Genomic DNA, 9,091 nt, shown 5'->3' with positions numbered 1-9,091 from the left:
TTATTCAACAAATAATTATGAAGCCTCTACCACATGCCAGCATTGTTCCAGGCTCTGGCAAAACAGAAGCAGATCCCTGCCTCATAGAATGTATATTCTTGAGAGGTGCAATGACCATTATACAAGTAAATACACACAGTGTAGCTTATGCCAGATGGTGTTGGGCGTTATGGAGAAAATACTGGGAAGTAGAGGGGAACACAGCACAGGGAGTGAGGGCTGTTATTTTAACATGGTGGCTGGGAAGAGCCTTCTGACAAGCTGACATCTGAGCAGAGGCCAGAGGAAGAAGAGGGAGAGAGCCACATGGGTATGTGGGCAAGGAGGAAGCGATGGCATTCGAGGCAGAGGGAACAGCAAGTACAAAGACCCTGAAGTGAAGCAAAATGGCCAGAATGGCTTGGGCAGTGTGAGTGAAGGGAAAATAGAGAGGGGGTTACAGACATGGTGGGAATGGAAATGGGCTCCGTGTGGGCCTTGTGGGCCATCACGAGGACTCGGGCTCCTGCCCTAATGAGTGCAAAGCTACTACAGGATTTTGAAGGGAGAGGGGCCTATGATCCATTTATATTTTAAAAGGATCATCCTGGCTAACGACTTCTGTAGAGCAGTGGTTCCCCAAGTGGTGTATGCATCCCAGTCACTTCTGGGAGCTTGTTACAACTTTGGGCCCATCCCCAGAGCTTCTGATGGAATCTGTCTGGTGTGGTGCAGGAGAATTTGCACTCCTAGCAAGTTCCTAGGTGATGCTGATCCTTCTGGTCTGGGACTGCACTGTAAGGATCACTGACATAGAGAAGAGTTTTTAGGAGAAGCAACAGTAGAAGCAGGGGATCCAGTGAGGTGTATATTTGCAATATTCCAGGAAAAACTGGTGACAGCTTCAGTTCAAGGTGGTAGCAGAGGAGGTGGTGAAAGTGGTTGGATTTTGGATGCAAGTTGAAAATAGATCTAATGGGATTTACTGAAGGACTGAATATGGGGATCTAAGAAATAAAGGAATGAGTCAAGGATTTTAGACTAACCATCTAGATGAACTGCCATTTACTGAGATGGGAAAGACTGTTGGATGTAAGTGGGGCAGATAGCAGGAGTTGAGTTTGGGGAATGTTAGACTTGATGTGCTTATTAGATAGACAAATGGAGATGTCAAGTAAGCTTTTCTTTTAGGAATGTCTGAAATTCAAGAGAGAGTTCTCAGCTAAAGATGGGAAAGTGGGAATCATCAGTATATAGATGATTTCATAAAGACTGGCTGAGATCATTGCTGGAGAGAATCTAGAGAAGAGGTTCAGGGACTGAGGCCATGGCCGTCAGTCCAAATGACCAGAAGCCAAGGTGATGAGAAGGACCAGAAATAAGACTGAGAAGTGGCAGGAAAGTGAGAGGAAAATTTGGATAGTGTAGTGGCCTGGGTGTCAGGGAAGCAAGTATTTCAACAAGTTCAGTTGCATGTGCTACAAAGCCACCTTATCATAAGTGACCACCAGATATCTGTTGTGAAGAAAACCTTGGCTCCTGTGGAATATGCCAAGTTTTGGGGTGGCTGTTTATGAGTAAATGATGGCCACAAGAAAATATCGTCACTGTGATTTAAATGTATTATTCTGTTTATATATACTTTTGAGCTGATTTTACTTCTGCAACCAAAAAACACAGCATTGACACAATTTAATTATTGACGTAAACTAGAATTTTTTCTTTCATCTCCAAATTTTCTGTCTAGCTGACTCTTGTCCTTGAAGCATATTGTCCAATTCTGAGAAATAGAACTATAAATCTAAGTCGTTGAGTCTGTGATCAGATTGGTGGGAATTTGCATGAGTAAATTTGAAAAATGTTTCAGGAGGTACAGACTGTTTTTCTTGCCCCTTGGGTTTTAAGTGGGAAAAAAATGAATTGTGGAAACAAATGCTTCAAATTGTTAATTCATCAAGTTTTGCACAATCTGGTCTTTAATCTTTCACTTTTTCTATATGGATCAGGTTGGAAACTATCATATGGTTATAATGTTAGGAGGATTGGGAAAGACAAGACTTGAGATCAGGGTAGGCTTTCTGGTAAAGAGGAGAAGCATGGAGAAGAGGATCTGGGTTTCTTTCAGAAGCCTGGATCTTTGGAAGACAGTCTACAGCTGGGGTTGGGAGATGGACTCTGTAACTGGTTAGCTCGGGTTTGACCAGCTAAGTAGAGGACATGAAGAATATATTGCCAGAGCCCTGTGCTACTCATCCCGGTGACAAACAGCGGTGGGCATGCCAGTGCCCTGAAGTTCTTACTACAGGAAGCTGTCACTTGCCTCTCAGTGAGAATCACAATGGCAGGAAATTCAGAAAGTGCCAAGCAGAGCCATTTGCTGCATCTTTTATCAAGATTTTCGATATATCAGATGGCAAGTCAGCCTAACTCAGTGACCTAGTTATAGAAAATCCATTTCACAGAATTTTACAAGATTTCCTTTTGTGAGTTATAACTTCTAGGAATTCATCTTTAAACCACAAATAATAGTATATAAAAACATACACCACAGACTGCATATTGCTTTTCGATATAAGGAAAAATACTACATGTAACTTAGCATTATATTCCCAAAGTAAATTGGGTAAAGAAAACAATGCCCAGTTCTGTGGATGATGTTATTGATGCTCTGCTTTACTCCAGAAGAGGTGAGTCATACACCTAACATGTTTATTGTATGTTACTTCTTTAAATGGTGGGGAGGGGCTCTAGATGCTGGTACCCAGCATTCATCCCCATAGACGCTGCCCAAATCAACTACAAGGAGAGAACAATTGTTTATCATTCAGGTTTACTTCTCAAATGGATCATTAAAACACTTAGGACAAGGTACATACTCTTTCCATGTCTTCTTCATTCAACAAATATTCCAATTATGTTTCAGGGAGTGATCTATGTGCTTGCAGTATGTTCGTAAACAAAACAGATAAAAACCCTTGCCTTGGGCACCCGGAGCCAGTGCTCTGGGGCAACCTAGAGTGATAGGTTGGGGAGGGAGGTCGAAGTAGGATTCAGGATGGGGGAAGGCACATGTATACCTATGGCAAATTTATGTTGATGTATGGCAAAAACCATCACAACATTGGGAAGTAATTACCCTCCAATTAAATGAATTAAATTGAAAAAAATATTCTGACATAACTTAGTGACTACACAATTATAAAAATTTAAAAAATAAATGAGTACAAAAAAATTGACAAGCTAATTATAAAATGTACATTCAGTTCAGTTCAGTCATTCAGTCGTGTCCGACTCTGCGACCCCATGAATCACAGCACGCCAGGCCTCCCTGTCCATCACCATCTCCCAGAGTTCACTCAAATTCACGTCCATTGAGTTGGTGATGCTATCCAGCCATCTCATCCTCTGTCGTCCTCTTCTCCTCCTGGGCCCAAACCCTCCCAGCATCAGAGTCCTTTCCAATGAGTCAACTCTTCGCATGAGGTGGCCAAAGTATTGGAATTTCAGCTTCAGCATCAGTCCTTCCAAAGAACACCCAGGACCGATAACCTTTAGAATGGACAGGTTGGATCTCCTTACAGTCCAAGAGACTCTCAGGAGTCTTCTCCAACACCATAGTTCAAAAGCACCTATTCTTCGTCGCTCAGCTTTCTTCACAGTCCAACTCTGGCATCCATACATGACCACTGGAAAAACCATAGCCTTGACTAGACGGACCTTTGTTGTAGGCCTTTTAGAACTAACACCCAGAAAAGATGTCCTTTTCATTATAGGGGACTGGAATGCAAAAGTAAGCAAGAAACACCTGGGGTAATGGGCAAATTTGGCCTTGGAATATGGAAAATGTACTTAGGAACGGACAAAATGATTAAAAAAAAAACCCTGCCTTTTCGGAGCTTACATTCTAGTGAGAGAGAAAAATAACTAGAAGCATAATAAACATATTACATAACATTGATATGTTTGAAAGTTATCAAGCCAGAGATCAAATTGCCAACATCCGCTGGATCATCGAAAAAGCAAGAAATTTCCAGAAAAACATCTATTTCTGCTTTATTGACTCTGCCAAAGCCTTTGACTGTGTGGATCACAATAAACTGTGGAAAATTCTGAAAGACATGGGAATACCAGACCACCTGACCTGCCTCTTGAGAAATCTGTATGCAGGTCAGGAAGCAACAGTTAGAACTGGACATGGAACAACAGACTGGTTCCAAATAGGAAAAGGAGTACATCAAGGCTGTATATTGGCACCCTGCTTATTTAACTTCTATGGAGAGTACATCATGAGAAACGCTGGGCTGGAAGAAACACAAGCTGGAATCAAGATTGCCAGGAGAAATATCAATAACCTCAGATATGCAGATGACACCACCGTTATGGCAGAAAGTGAAGAGGAACTAAAAAGCCTCTTGATGAAAGTGAAAGAGGAGAGTGAAAAAGTTGGCTTAAAGCTCAACATTCAGAAAACGAAAATCATGGCATCTGGTCCCATCACTTCCTGGGAAATAGATGGGGAAACAGTGGAAACAGTGTCAGACTTTATTTTTAAGGACTCCAAAATCACTGCAGATGGTGACTGCAGCCATGAAATTAAAAGACACTTACTCCTTGGAAGAAAAGTTATGACCAACCTAGATAGCATATTAAAAAGCAGAGCCAACAAAGGTCCGTTTAGTCAAGGCTATGGTTTTCCCAGTGGTCATGTATGGATGCCAGAGTTGGACTGTGAAGAAAGCTGAGTGCTGAAGAATTGATGCTTTTGGACTGTGGTGTTGGAGAAGATTCCTGAGAGTCCCTTGGACTGCAAGGAGATCCAACCAGCCCATTCTGAAGGAGATCAGCCCTGCATGTTTTTTGGAAAGAATGATGCTAAAGCTGAAGCTCCAGTACTTTGGCTGCCTCATGCGAAGAGTTGACTCATTGGCGAAGAATCTGATGCTGGGAGGGATTGGGGGCAGGAGGAAAAGGGGACGACAGAGGATGAGATGGCTGGATGGCATCACCGACTCGATGGACGTGAGTTTGAGTGAACTCCGGGAGTTGGTGATGGACAGGGAGGCTTGGCGTGCTGCGATTCATGGGGTCGCAAAGAGTCGGACACAACTGAGCGACTGAACTGAACTGAAGGAAAAGTAAAGCATGGCAAGGAGTTGTGCTTACAGACAGGTTGCCATTTTTAATAGAGGAGATGACACTTGAGTAAAGATTTGCAGATGAACTAGTCAGGTAAGTGGATTTCCGAGGGAAGAATGTTTCAGGCAGATGGATAAGCCAGGGTGAAAGTTTAATGGCAGAAACAAACCAGGGATATGGTCTCCATAGCATGGAGACCAGCGTGACAGGAATGGAGTCATGAAGAGAGAGTTAAACAGGAGACGAGGTCAGAGGTAGATCCAGAAACAACCTTGTTGGTAGAGGACCTCACTGGCCATTGAAGGAACCTAGTATTTAGTCTAGATGAAATGGGAAGCCCTGGGAGGAGTTTAGGCAGAGAAATTATTCCATTTGAGTTACATCATAGAAAGATCACTCTGGTTTTTGTGTTGGGAATAGTCTCTTGAATGGCCCATTCTGGAACAAGAGGACCAAGTAGGATACTGCAACAATAATCCAAGTGAGAAATGATGATGCCTTAAACCACGGTGGTGGCTGTGGGGGTGGAGGGAAGTGGTGTGAGTGTGAGGAGACAGTAGTGAGACCAAAGTTTGGAATAGGAGCAGCTGGGAGGATGGAGTCTCATTAACTGAAAGGGGAAAATCCTCCGATGGGATTGATTTGTGGGAGAAAATGAGAATGTCACTTTTAGGTATGTTAAATTTGACATGTCAGTGAGGCATCCAAGTGAACGTGCCAAGTAAGGAGTTGCATATATGGGTCCACAGTTCAGGAGAGAGTTTGGTCACCTACAGGATAGACATTCGGGAGTCACTGTCACTGGGATACACCAAAATTAATAAGTATGGGGAACAGGAGGATTACAATAAAGACTGAGGAGGAAGAACCAGTGATGTGGAAGGCAGATGAGAAACCATATGGCATCCTTAAGCCAAGTGAAGAAATTATACTGAGGCTGAAGGCATGAGCAACCACACCACTGGATAAGGTAAATTTCCTCTTCTGTAAAATGCAGGTAACAATATTGCCTGCCTCCTAGGCTTAAAAGGGATAATTTATGTAAACAGCTAATAACAATGTCTGATGCCACTAAAGGATCAAAAATATTACCTATTATTTTTATTCCTTAAGTTTAAGGTTTAAATGTTAGTTGCTCAGTCGTGTCCAACAATTTGCTACTCCATGGACTGCAGCCTGCCAGGCTTCTCTGTCCATGGGATTCTCCAGGCAAGAGTACTGGAGTGGGTTGCCATTTCCTCCTCCAGGGGATCTTCCCAACCCAGGAATTGAACCTGGGTCTCCTGCATTGCAGGCAGATTCTTTACAGTCTGAGCCACTTCTGGAAAAAAGCACGTATGCTAAGGCTGTTCCTGTACAAGCTAACCCCTAGGGGGTGCACAAGGCTTTCCCTTTGTCCCCATTAGTGTTTCCACAAGAGACCTTAATATTAGATGTAGAACAAAATGGACCCCTAATGTCTACAGAACCATTTGTAGTAAAGGCAGAAAAATCCAATGCAGTGGGTGTCAGAGTTCCATGTGGATAAGAATTACACGAGGGGCTTGTCAAAATAGAAATCCTCAGCCAGCCCAGCCACTAGAGAGTCTAAGAAAATTGGGAGGGCGTCCAGGAATCTGTGTCTTCCCCGCTCCAGGTGATTCCAATGCCTGTGTCTCCACACTGCTGCAGGGTGGGAGCAGTGAAAGAGAATAATAACTGGCCTGTAGTGAATGGGAGAAGGCAATGGCACCCTATTCCAGTGTTCTTGCCTGGAGAATCCCAGGGAGGGGGAGCCTGGTGGGCTGCCGTCTATGGGGTCGCAGAGTCAGACACGACTGAAGCGACTTAGCAGCAGCAGCAGCAGCAGTAGTGAATATTTGCTTCCTTTCTTCTTCTTGGGACCTTGGAAAGATTTTGCTTTTCTTTCTTCCTGTTTCTACAGTGACCTGGTGAGGTAAGCCAACCCTGGGCCTTCCTCTAGGTGGGAGGTTCTCCCAGGACCAGGGTGATGCCACAGGAGGCAAGCCAGGGTGGGTGGCTTGGGCTGGCTTTTAGTCTGTCCGGAGAATGAAAACATAATGCCTCCCAGGTGGGGGTGGGGGTGGGGTCCTGTTTCATAATTTAATAAAATTTAAATTTATTTCTGAAATTAAAAACTCAGGAGATTTCCCACGCAAACCCAGGTTTCCTACTTCTCCAGGAAAATAAGATTTCAAACCTGGTTCCCCATTCCACCTAGCAAAGTTGCTTCCTTTAGTATGTAGATTCTAAAGCTGCCACTCTCCCCTGCTTTCCTTTCTGCCCCCTGCCATATCAAGGCCAAGCACCATTGCCATTTACCATCATACTTATTCTTATCTTTTCCCCAAAGTTGAAGGAAAAATATTCCTTTGGAAAACAAAGATATAACAAGGAGGCCTAGTGCTTCAAGAATAAACTTTCTCACACCAGCCCCTTCCTGTCATTTACATTACTTGCCTGGCTTCTAGGAATTTAAGCTTGCTATCTCCTGTCTACCTCTTAATCCAGGTGTGAAAATGTTGTTCTTATACTTTAAAATGATCTGGAATATTATTCAGTATAAAAGGAGTGAACTTTTATACTGAACTAACACGCACAATAAAATGAATGAATTTCAAAAATTAGACTGAGTAAAAGAAATCAGATCTAAAAACACGATAATGTATAATCCCGTTTATATGAAATCCTAGAAAACACAAGACTAAACTGTAATAACGGAAAGTAGAGCTGTGGTTTCCTGGGGCAGAGATTGGCTGCAAAGGGCATGTTTGGGCATGATAGAAATGATTTGTTATCTCAACTATAGTAGTACTTATATATGGTAATATGCATTTGTTAAAATGCATGCATTTTATTTCATGCAAATTTTATGTACTAAAGATAGTTTTTAAAAGTTACCTAGTAGAGTTGTCCGAGAAAAGAGAGAAAATCAAGTGGGTCCTTGTCTAATTTTTTTTTTCCCATCATTGTCTACTATAGTAGATGGCATCGTGACCAGTATTTAAATCTCCTAGAGATAAAAATAAGGAGAAGGCAATGGCACCTCACTCCAGTACTCTTGCCTGGAAAATCCCATGGACAGAGGAGCCTGATAGGCTGCAGTCCACAGGGTCGCTAAGAGTCGGACATGACTGAGCGACTTCACTTTCACTTTTCACTTTCATGCATTGGAGAAGGAAATAGCAACCCACTCCAATGTTCTTGCCTGGAGAATCCCAGGGACGGGGGAGCCTGATGGGCTGCCGTCTATGGGGTCGCACAGAGTCAGACACGACTGAAGTGACTTAGCAGCAGCAGAGATACAAATAACATTTGGTGCAGGACAGCAGATCTAGATGAACTTGTGGAGGAGGTGCAGAGGTGGGCACAAGTTGCCAGGGGACTTTAAACTGCATGAAGAAGTCATTCTGGACCTCCCTGCATATAGAGGGAATCTGCCTTGCCCTGGGAGAGGACCTCGTGAGCTGGAGGGGGCACTGGCAGAAATGTAGGGGGTTCTGTTCTTTTCCTTTCCTTCATCTCCCTCACCCTCTACCTCTTCACTAGACCGTCTCAGTAACCTCAGTCTACAAAAGCAATTTTCGCATCTGTTGAGTAACATTCCATACACAAAGTGGAATGTGGTCATTCTTCTCCAAGGACACAACAGGCTTACCTAGAAATACACAGGACATTGCTGTGTAGGCTATTGGTTTGATTGTGTCTCCAGTTTGGTGACAGGCAGCCTGTTTTCTTTACTGTTTTTTTGTGTTCCTTAGTCAAGGTTATGGGAAAAGCCTTGTGGGATATAAAAGAGTGACTTTTTATGGCTAGATTGACCTCCTTACAGGAATCTGTCAGGGCCCTTGGTAAAGTGGGAACTGACAGACAGTAATATGGGGGTGGAAACAGACACTGCGGGTACCCCACCCATATTCTCTTGTTCTTACCACTTCCTCATTGGCTGTCATTTAAACAGCAGCACCTACGCTTC

The sequence above is a fragment of the Capricornis sumatraensis genome, chromosome 6, assembly GCF_032405125.1.
Source record: "Capricornis sumatraensis isolate serow.1 chromosome 6, serow.2, whole genome shotgun sequence".
Classification (NCBI taxonomy): Eukaryota; Metazoa; Chordata; class Mammalia; order Artiodactyla; family Bovidae; genus Capricornis; species Capricornis sumatraensis.
The sequence above is the reverse complement of the archived record's forward strand: the minus strand, read 5'-3'. Positions refer to the sequence as shown.